The sequence below is a fragment of the Chinchilla lanigera genome, unplaced genomic scaffold (assembly GCF_000276665.1).
Source record: "Chinchilla lanigera isolate Chin_1 unplaced genomic scaffold, ChiLan1.0 scaffold00081, whole genome shotgun sequence".
Classification (NCBI taxonomy): Eukaryota; Metazoa; Chordata; class Mammalia; order Rodentia; family Chinchillidae; genus Chinchilla; species Chinchilla lanigera.
In genome coordinates this window covers 4,654,569-4,664,579 of record NW_004955482.1, presented here as the reverse complement: position 1 = coordinate 4,664,579, position 10,011 = coordinate 4,654,569, and the positions used below count along the sequence as shown (strand labels likewise).

Genomic DNA, 10,011 nt, shown 5'->3' with positions numbered 1-10,011 from the left:
CCACTCCTCGGCCCCGGCGGCGCTTCGGAGGAGCTCGGCCGCCTGCCCCGGGCGAGGGCGTGCTGGGCTTCCACGTGGCCCGGTCCTGAGCGCCGGCCTCACTGCCCCGCAAGGACGGGGCCCGGCGTGGCACTGACTGGCGTGCAGTGCCAGCCTCCCAGGAGCGACGTGACCTCAGCCCGGGAGCCCCAGTGCCGCTCCGCTCCGAGAAGCCGTGCCTGGCTCCTCGCTCCACTCCTCCGCCAGCTGCTGGCTCTCCTGCCCCGCGCGGTCCTTGCCCGGCGGGGCTCGGCTGGCACTGGGGACACCGCGGCCGCGGCCCCCTGGCTGATCCTCAGGGTCGTGGACGGAGCCCAGTCCCTGGTGAGGCAGGGGTCGCGCTCCTGCCCGAAGCACTCCTGTCCACAGCCGCCAGGACCCGCCCGGCCTCAGCGTCTCTCAGGATCCCTCCCTGCGCAGGCTCCGACCGTTGGCTCAGATGTTTCAGTGTTGATTTCGGGTACAGGCGTGGCTCCAAGCACCCCAGGACCTCCCGCGTCACTCGCAGGGCCCCGTGGGTCCCCAGGGGTCCCCAGCACTTTGCAGGGTCCGGCGGTCTGCCCTCAGCCCTCACGTTCACGTCTCTTGGAAATCCCAGTGTTTTTATATTTTTAAAAACTGAGCACAGTGAGATACCTTTTGAATTGTTCTTTTGGATTATACTTATACGGGAAAAGTGCTATGACGAGTTTTATGCAATAAACACGTATGTGCGTGTGCACACGAGTGCCGGCGCGGTGTGCTTGCGAGTGTTCTGGGCGGAGGTGACCCTGCCCTTGGGGGTTGGGGCTGGGGCCGGGTGTCTCAGGCAGGCCCTGTCACCTTCCACGTTGGTGCTGCTGTAACAAGTGGCTGCGGGCTTTAGTACAGTCCCAGGAGCCCCGCCGATGCAGGCTGTGCTGAGCCAAAGTCGGGGTGCCTGTTGTGCTCGCAGCTTCCGGCAGCTCTGGGGAGACCCTTTTCCTCTGCTTGGTGACCCTGCACTGGGGACCCTGCCGCTCCCAGGAGGAAGCACACAGTGGGAAAGGCGGCTTCTTTCACGGCGCCTAGGCAGCAGAGAGAAAGGGGGGCCGGGCGGGGGTGCCCCAGTGGTGGTCCGCCCCAGGCCTCCCCTCCAGTCAGCCCTGACTCTTAACTGCTCCGTGAAGCCAGAATTCATCCACGGATGAACCCTTAACTTAACCACCAGTGAGCTCACGGCTGAGGCGGCCAGGAGCGGGTGTCGCCGGGAGGGTGCCTCTTGTTCCCCCATCCTTCCTCCTCCCGTGTCCTCCGCCTGGTGTCCCCGCCTGGCCACACACAGGCCCACGGCCCCGTGAAGGGTGAGCCCAGATACACCTCTGCTCCTTCAGGTTATTCTCAGCATGTGTCAGTGACAGAAAGCTGGCCACACGCCCGCCAGCCAGAGGTCCCGAGAAGGGGACAACTGGCCTAGAGCAACAACATAAGAGGCTGTTGGGAGACCACGGGGAGAGAGAAGGCAGAGCCGGGTGAGGACTGTCCCCAGGGCCGTGGAGCCCGCGGACTGAGAGGGCGGGAAGGCCTCCTCCCCTTCCCTGCACAGGCCACAGGGTGTGGCTGGGCCTGCGGCTGCCCCGCTCCCCCCATTCCCGCTCTCCTTGTCCCGGGGGGCTGGGGCAACTTGCCTTGTGTCCTCCCTGGTTACGTAGTGACTGTCCTGCTCCAGGAGTGCAAGTCCCTGGCTCAATCCCTACCACTGAAAAAGTAAAAACAAGACCAGCTGCCCGGAGGCCACCATCCCGAGAAGCCAGGTCCCTCGGATCCGCGCAGCACTGCCGCTGGGCTCAGGTCCTCTCTGGGCCTGTCTGTAGCGGTCGTCTTCCTGGGTAGCTCCTGAATGTCCAGACTGCTTAAAAAATCCCATCCCAGGGCTGGGGATTTAGCTCAGCGGCACCGCGCCTGCCTGGCAAGCACGAGGTCGTGAGTTTGATTCCCGGCACTGGAAAGAAAAAAAAAACATCCCATCCCAGTGAACAAGATCAATCTCCACCCACCATTTCTGAGCCCCTGCCACGGCCCGTCTCCCAGGGAGAGACTAATTAGCGGTGCAGGAATCAGTCCTTGCGTCATGAAAATTTAACCATCAGCCACCTGTGGACAGCTCCTCCCAGCCTCCCAGCTCCGAAAAGGCCAGGGCTCCACAGTGCTGTTTATATCCTGATTCTACCTTTTCACACTGGGCTTCTAGGAGGTGGAAATTCTCAAATTTTCTGAATGAACACGTCTTGGTGACTCCCCTGATCCCTCCTAGTGGGCAGGAGACAAGGTCTTACTATGTAAACCAGGCTGAACTCAAACTCAAGGAATCCTCCTGCCTCAGCCTCCCGAGTGCTGGGATCACAGGTGTGCACCACCAGCCCAGCACCTGTCTTCCCCTTCTTTTTTAAGTAACTGGACTCAGCTGTGCCTCGATCCCCCTTGACTGCAGGAACTCGTGAAGTCCATGTCACATAATTGCTTTCATGTTCGAGCTGGTGAGGGTGTGCTGTAAATGGCTGCGACAGTGTGACAGTTCCATTAGCCCCGAGCGCTTCCTGGTTGACCTTGCAGATTGAATGCACGGAGGTCGGCTCGTCTGCCTGGCCGCTACATTTTGTGTTTGCGGTTTGGGGCAAGGCCCAGACAAGAAATATTGGGGTCCCTGGGCCTGGGCAGCTGCTCCAGCTGGGGGTCTCCCTCGGCTCCAGGAGCCGGAAGGGGCGGCCCAATCCATGGCCCCCGGGCCGCAGCGGCCACTCCGTCAGGGCGGCAGTGCCATTTTTAACATTCTGTCTGCAGACCCCCGGGTATTTTGAGGTTGGGAGTTTGCCAGCCTCTGCTGAGGTGGAATCACGGAAAGCTGTGGCCGGGGTTCTCAGGCTTCTACGGACTTCTAGGCAGAAGCCTGGGCTGCAGGGAAGGACGCCTATCTTTATCGGAGCGGTGGTTCCTTGGGTTTGTACAGAAAACATCGGCCTCTGGCGAGAGCGTGGAGGAACTGGAACCTCACGCATGGGTGCTTGGAGTGGAAAATGCAGCCGCTGCTGTGGAGCAGTCTAGCGGCTCCTCCAGAAGGTAAATGTAAAAGACTGCATGTGGCCCACTGCTGGGTCTACACCTGAAACAATTACAAGTAAGGACTCAGCCGGGCGTGGGGGCACACCCTGTAATCCCAGTACTCAGGAGGCTGAGGCAGGAGGATCACCGTGAGTTGGAGGCCAGCCTGAGTACATAGCGAGACCTTGTCTCAAAAAAAAAAAAAAAGTAAGGACTCAGACACTTGTATGGAGTGTTCATAGGGCACTCTTCACAGTAACCACAAGGTGGAAACAGCCCCAGGGTCCGTGAGATAATGAATGAACAGAACATGATCTGTCTGAGCAGTGGAATATTACACAGCTACGAAAAGGAGTGCAACTGGCTCGGATGAACGTCAGAAGGAAGATACTACTAAGTGACAGATGCCAGCCACAGAAGGACAAAGGTCATATGCTCCCACTGATGTGAAATACCCAGGACAGCAAAGTGAAAGAGGCAGAAAGTACAAGGGAGATCGTGCCGGGAGCAGAAGAGGGGAGAATGGTTGGATGGCTGGGGTTTCTGCCGCGGGAGAGGAGGTCCTGGAGTGGAGGGCACTGGTGAGGGCACTGAAGACCCCTGAGCCACTTACAGGGCCTCGAGTGGCAGTGTCATCACTTCATGCAGAAGTACGTGTATCTTACCAGAAGCGAGGTCCCAAGCGGAAGAGATATCTGTACGCTGCTTCAGGCGAGGGTGCGGCCGCCGCTGATGTCACCGCGAAGAGAAGCCTGGGCACCGACACTACACGCCCGAGGCCCGCCCGAGGGATGCGGCTTCTGGAGAAGGGGCAGAACTTGCAGAAGGGCTGCAGGCCGGAGCTACCCTGCCGGGCCTGGCCCCCTTCGGTCACGGCGGACATGTGGCTACCCTGTCCCGTGCCCGGGCCTGAGCATTCTCAGGTGGGGTCTTCAGTTGGAGATTGGAGGTGGAGCTGTTACTTGGATGGGGATTGGAGAAGGAACTGTTGCCTGGATGGGGATTGGAGGGCGAGCTGTTACCTGGACAGTGATTGGAGGGGGAGCTGTTACCTGGATGGGTTACTTGGGCCTTTGTCCAAGGCCTTTGTCCAAAGGTCCAGAAGGACCTTTGTCCTTCTGTTACTTGGGCAGGGGTTGGAGGGGAGCTGTTACCTGGATCGTGATTGGAGGAGGAACTGTTACCTAGACGGGGAACGGGCATTGGAGGGGGCGCTGTGACCTGGACTGGGATTGGCGGAGGGGTGTTCTCCGGGCGTCAGGGAGACCCAGAGATTCCTCAGCGTCTGTCCAGCTCCGGAGCTGGCGCTCATGAGCGCAGCCTTCACAGGGCATCTGCGCTGCCTCCCGCGGAGTGTTCTGCGGCCAACCGCGAGGTCCGTCGTGCGGCCTTCAGCAGCTCTCGGTTCTACCCTGCGTCGCGCTGCTGACCGAGCGCCGCGGGCACGCGAGTCGTGGAACTGGAAGCAGACGATCGAGCGCGCTCGGGAGCCGCGTGTTTGGCGAGGCGGCGCTGGCCGTTCTACCCCGGCTCGGCAGCGCCGGGGCGGCAACAGCGTGAGCAGGGGCGGCGCTGCCACCTGCCCATTCGCAGATGAGGAAACTGAGGCACAGGGCTGTGTGGCCTGTCCACAGTCGGGCAGCTAGGGAGCGCGGCGTCCGTCCTCCTGGCCTCTGCTTTCCTGCTGCTGAGTCTGGGGGAAAAATATATATATATATAAAACTGGCCAGGTATGGTGATGCACATCTGTAATCCCAGCCCTCGGGAGGCTGAGGCAGGAGGATCACCATGAGTTCAAGGCCAGCCTGGGTTCCCTAGCGAGCTTGTCTAAAAAAAACAAAAGCAACCTGCACTTTGCCTTTGAAATCCTTCGTGGCGGGTGCGAGGGAGGAGAGGAGGGTTATTGTATGGGAGAACTTTCACTGCCCCTAGCGGAATCGCTGCTGTTGTCTCAGTGGAATCTTTTTCTTCTCCTGCAACTGTGAACAAGGAATTTATCCAGTGACGCTGGCTCGTACCTCCTGCGGAGGATGCTGTGGGAATGTGACATTGCCCTGTCATTTAACAGGCTTAGCCTCATTTGGGTGGTGGTTTCTACACAATTTTGCACTGTTTCCCACATTTTACGCATGTTCCTAATCTCATTTGAAGTGAGGGATCGCTCCATCTAGTTCTCCTCTGCAGACGGAATCTGCTCCGTAATCTCTTGTTGTTGGGAGAAGATCACCCATGATTGCACAGAGGAGGGGTAGAGGGAGAGAGGGAGAGAAATCAGTGACCGCTGACGACCGGCCTCACGCTCGCCTGCACTGCAGGACCCGGCTCCTTGTCGGGGTACGGTCTGTTGGAAATGCTCTCAGGCTTGTGGAGCCCTCGCAGGACGTTCCGGATGCAGAGCGTCTCTGTCCGGGTGGGGGCGTCTCCTGCTGCGCTGTGGGTGTGGCCCGAGTGTCCCCGGAGGCCCCTTGTGAGGGTGCCTGGTGGGGGCGCAGGCCCTCTTCCCCTCCCATCCCGCCCCTCACCTGCTTCCCTCGCTTTTCTTCTCCCCGTGCCCCTGCGGTTCTCCCAGCGGTGCCACCTGTGCTCTGGCCGCTGGTCTGTGTCTCCTAGCTGGTGGGGCGGATTGGAGCCGGTAGCCTGCTGTGCTGATTGTATTTTTTTCGGGTGCGGGGGTTGGTTACCAGAAATCGAACTCAGGACCTTGCACTTGCCAGGCAGGCCCTGTGCCACTGAGTTATATCCCTGGCCCCCTGATTTTTAATGATGAAACACAATCAAAACTGATCTGAGTGGGCATGGCGGTGCGGGCCTGTAATCCCAGCACTGGGGAGGCTGAGGCAGGCGGATCTAGAGTTTGAGACGGCCTGGGTTTACACAGTGAGATCCTGTCTCACACAAAAACAGAAACAGAAACAAAAACAAAAACATCTTCCCAAAAGCGAAGACGCCACCTGGGTCAGCTCGAATCCCCGGTCACCGCGAGCGCGCTGTCCCGCACAGGTGAGAGTCTGCAGGAGCGGAAGCCGCTCAGCCTGAGTATGGGGCTCTCAGCTCAGGCCCCGCATCTCTACGGGGCGCGACCGCAAGTCCGGGGAGCGGTGCCACCAGCGCCACGCAGCGGGAAGGTGGCTTGGCAGTCCCGGCTCTGCGCCCTGGTGCGCCTTGGTCCCCGGATCCGGCACCGTGCGCTTCTGGGTCCTCCCGACGTCGGCGACCCTGCGAGGGAGACGTCTGAACCCACGCAGGACATCGAGGCAGCCGGGAAGCGCAGCCAAGCGCGCGGACAGGCGGCCCCGGGGCTGCCGCAGGGGCGGGGGACTCTGGGCGCTGGATCGCGGCTCCTCGGCAGACAGCGGAACGCCCCCCTCACTGCCATCACCGCTGGCTCCGAGTCAGGCCGCCAGAGGAGTGGCGGGCTGGGGCCAGCAGCCTCCTGGGCTGGGGCCTGGGCCACCGAGCCGGGGTGCCCGCAGCTGCTGTCCGGGACGCCAAGCCCAGGGCCACCGTGGGGACAGCGCGGCTGGTGTGCGGACACGGCTGCCCCGGGTGCTGCGGGCGACGGGGCCGGCGGGGCAGGCTGGGTCCTGGGGCTGCGCCCTTCGGAGCGTCTGGGACCAGCAGCCTCCTGGGCTGGGGCCTGGGCCACCGAGCCGGGGCGCCCGCAGCTGCTGTCCGGGACGCCAAGCCCAGGGCCACCGTGAGGACAGTGCGGCTGGTGTGCGGACACGGCTGCCCCGGGTGCTGCGGGCGAGGGGGCCGGCGGGGCAGGCTGGGTCCTGGGGCTGCGCCCTTCGGAGCGTCTGGGACCCGCATGTCCCCTCGTCTGCTTCCTGGCTCCCGTGTCACCGTGTCCTCCCCCACCTACGCTGCCATCTCCCGCTGCCCTTCAGCCGCCGATCTCAGGGCGCCCAGGACTGCGAGCTGAAACAAACCTTCCGTCTTTCAGACCTAATCCTGGGCATTTCATTACAGAACAGGGAAGCTGGCTGGTACACCAGAACCGAGGTGTGCTGTAAAGGATGTGTCCCCCGCCCCACGGCTGCGAGGGGTCGGCCTGCCTGCCGTGGACACAGCCTGAAGCCTACACACTCGCTACGCAGGGCTTCAAGAGCACCCTGCACTACATAGCAAGGCCCTGTCTCAAAAAAATCTATCTACCTATCATCTATCTATCTATGTATGTATCTACATACCTACCTACCTACCTATCTATCTAGTTTTTTGAGACAAGGTCTTTCTATGTATTCTAAGCTGGCCTTGAACCCATAGTGGTCCTCCTGCCTCAGCCTCCAGACTCCAGAGACTGTGTTTGCCAGCATGCCCGGCTTTATTGTGGGTTCTTGCTTGGCTCCTCTCTGTGTGTTGGACTAGGAATTGGGAGGTGCAGGTTTTAGTTCTTAGTCACAAATCCACTGGACAGCTATGCCCCTTAACCTCTCTGGCCTACCAATAAGAAACATCCTTGCTTGCAGACAACAGGATACCTCACTATTGTGGCTTAATAAGGATTTATTTTTATGTTTCAAGAACTCTAGAAATTCTTCGGGTGGTGATGTAAGGGTCAAAAAATCTTAGTGGGTTTAGCTCAGCACTCCTCATGCTCACAAGATGACTGCTGTGACTCCAGCCATCAAGATTATGCTTAAAGGCAGAAGCCATAGATCTGGCCAAGTAGCTGTGCTCTTGGCTCATGTAGACAAAGATCTTCCCAAGTAATCTCAGGACCACTTCCATTCTGTCTCACGGGACAGAAGTGGGTCTGCAGAAGCTTTCCCACTCCGGAGAGATAGGAGGCAGGGGAGAAGGATACTGTGGGCGCCGGGCCCACCAGTGCGGCCGGCGGGGACTCCTGGAGGGTCTGACCCTCCCCAGTTCCCGCTTCCGGTCCCTGGCTGTATTTGCATAGCGAACGCCTCCCTGTAGAGGGGAATGACATTAAAAGTCAGATGTTTGTCATTATGCAAATGCACGTCTTGCTCTTGCTTAGGATTTCCATTTTTCTATGAATTATTCCTGCTCACCGCTTTCCCCTCCCCCTCTGGAAGAAATGAAAGCCAGCACCGGCGGATCGGGAATTTTCCAATCATCCTGTCATGGTTATGGATCGAGCGGCGTCCCTGGGCCGGGAGCCACGGAGGCAGCGCTGGCGGGGAGACAGGGTCCTGGCGGCCCGCGGGGCCGCAGGAGGTGATGTTCCCGGGAAAGAGGAAGGTGGCGGCCTCGCGGGGGCTCGGGCGGCAGCGAGGGGCGTGGGCGCGTCGCCTCCTTAACCCGCAGCCCCCCCCCCGCCCCGTCTCCTTCTCGGACGCGTCTGTTTCCCGGGTGAACATGAACACCTCTGTGTAAACGCTTCACGAGCCCGCCTGGCGCCCGCCTGCGACCTCAGCCCTCTGGGAGGCTGAGGCAGGAGGATCACAAGTTCACACCCAGCCTGGGCAACTTAGCGAGAGCGTGTGTCAGAGGGGAAATGAGAAGGGGCTGGGGGTGTGGCGCAGTGAAGGCCGGGCCTGAACCTCCAGTGCGGAGGGGGCCTGCAGAGGTGTCTTTGGGAACAAGGCGGGTTCAGACCCCAGGGGTCACTCCAGTGACCCCCCCCTCCGCCGCCTAAAATGGGGCTGAGGCCTCCGCCCCGCCCGGCCCCGCCTTGCTGTCCCTCGAGCCCAGAAGAGCCGAGCTGCGGCAGCGTCCGTTCCGGTGACTGCGTCCTCCAGTCCCGCTGCTCCTGGGCCACTGCGGACCCGCCTTTTCAAGGTGTCGCCAATTAGCGTAGGCCAGCCCCTTGCGTGTGGTGATTGGCCCGGCGACAGGCACGTGACCTCCCCGTGGCCAATAATATCCGGGGGCACACGCCTGACAGCCTTGCACTCGGGAGGCTGAGGCATGAGGGTCACAAGTTCAAACCCAGGCTGGGCCTCTGAGCTACTTACTGAGTCCCTGTCTTAAAATTAAAATAGAAAAAGGCTGGGTTAGTCCCCAGTAATGAGAAAAATTTTGATAATGAGTGATGCTATAATTTAGTGACGCTAACTTCACTAAATCTCTTTCTCTGTCTGTCTGTGTCTCTTCCTTCCTTCCTTTCTTTCTTTCTTTCTGTCTTTTTCTGTGGTGCCGGGGATCTAACCCAGGGCTTTGTTCATGCCAGGCGAGAGCTCTAGCACTGAGACACACCCCCAGCTCCCGCTTTGGAGTCGGGGTCTCGCTACATAGTTCAACCTGGCCTTAAACTCACGATGGCAGGCGCTGTGCCACTGAGCTAAATCCCTGGCCCCTCGAATTCACTATGGACCCCAGGCTGGCCTCGAATTCTCGGAGACCGTCCTGCCTCAGCCTCCCGGGCACAGCCACCTCTGGCTTCTTTTCGCGGGGCTCCCCCGCTCCCCCGCTCCCCCGCAGCCCGGAAGCCGCCGCCTGCGCGGCTCTGAGTCAGTTCTGTGCTCCCGGGAGGCGACACCATGGAGCCAGTGCTCAGCTAAACATCAGGTTCGGACTGCAGAGAACCTGGCACCTGGTGGGCCGGACGCGGGCAGCCGCCTGCCCTTGCCAACGAGGCGGTGCAAAGGCTACGGGGTCCCTTAGGGTCGTCGCGAGGGGCGGGCCCGGGCCCCCGCGCCCAGCTGCTGGCCCGCAGAGGCCTTCAGGGCGGCGCGGCCTGGCTGCAGTACCGCGGACGGCCACGAGATGGCAATGTGGCCCTTCGCCACCGCACGGGTAGCGCGCCCGGGGCTGACACGCGGAGACGAAGCGGCCGGGTTTGGGGGGCCTCCCGCCGCTGTCCTGGGCCCGAGGATCTGCCTCCCCGCACTTACAGAACTGGGAGGTCGGAAGGTCTCAGTTTCCCCAGCTGCACACCACGTTGAGGGTGGGCAGACCTCGGACTCTGCCATCCTTAGGACCCTGCACAGGCTGGGGTGAGGT

At 60.8% G+C, this 10,011-nt stretch overlaps 1 protein-coding gene across 1 annotated transcript in view; it reads left to right on the top strand.

Annotated features, from left to right (window-relative positions):
- Nucleotides 1-762, top strand: part of Aacs (acetoacetyl-CoA synthetase) — a gene marked incomplete in the record, with an annotated part of 30,353 nt that extends 29,591 nt beyond the window's left edge. Inside the window, 1 exon segment of the mRNA XM_005403000.2 lies at nucleotides 1-762.
- Nucleotides 763-10,011: the final 9,249 nt, after the last annotated feature.